Below are 574 nucleotides of genomic sequence, written 5' to 3'. Positions count from 1 at the left end.
ATTACCACCAAAATAACCCCCTCTATCCCCTGGATGTACTCACTACCACGGCAAACCCCCTCAATTTCACGCGATTGTAGTTAACAGTCCTGGTGGAATAGCTTCACCAGCAACCATGACTCTCATTAGCAGATTTGCAACTAATTTTGCCCCTTTCTTGACCCAGTGCTGTAAAAACTGAAGCTATTTCTGAGTTAATTAGATTGCTGATCTACTCTTTTTAATCGTAGTTCATGAGCTAATACACGGTGGATAATCATGCAGCATGTTGTCCTCCATAGATTTCTTGGGTTGTTTTGTTGAGGCTTGGCTTGCGCGGATTCGCTGTATTTACTTCTGGCGCCATTATTCTCTTTTTGATATATCGAGTCTTTTCTACGGTCAGCTTTAATTTACGTATTCTTCATACAGTTTAGTTACTATATCAGAGCTTTTTGATGCTTTAAATAAATACAAAAAAACAAACGATTAGAATTCTGTGTAACTACACTGATTTTATTAATTTCTTGCCACTCTTATTAAAAATAAGTTTAATTTCCTTAATCCCAAAAATATTAGTTAAACCTCTATTTCT

The sequence above is a fragment of the Trypanosoma equiperdum genome (assembly GCF_001457755.1).
Source record: "Trypanosoma equiperdum strain OVI genome assembly, contig: ctg_145, whole genome shotgun sequence".
In the NCBI taxonomy this organism is placed as follows: domain Eukaryota; phylum Euglenozoa; class Kinetoplastea; order Trypanosomatida; family Trypanosomatidae; genus Trypanosoma; species Trypanosoma equiperdum.
The sequence above is the reverse complement of the archived record's forward strand: the minus strand, read 5'-3'. Positions refer to the sequence as shown.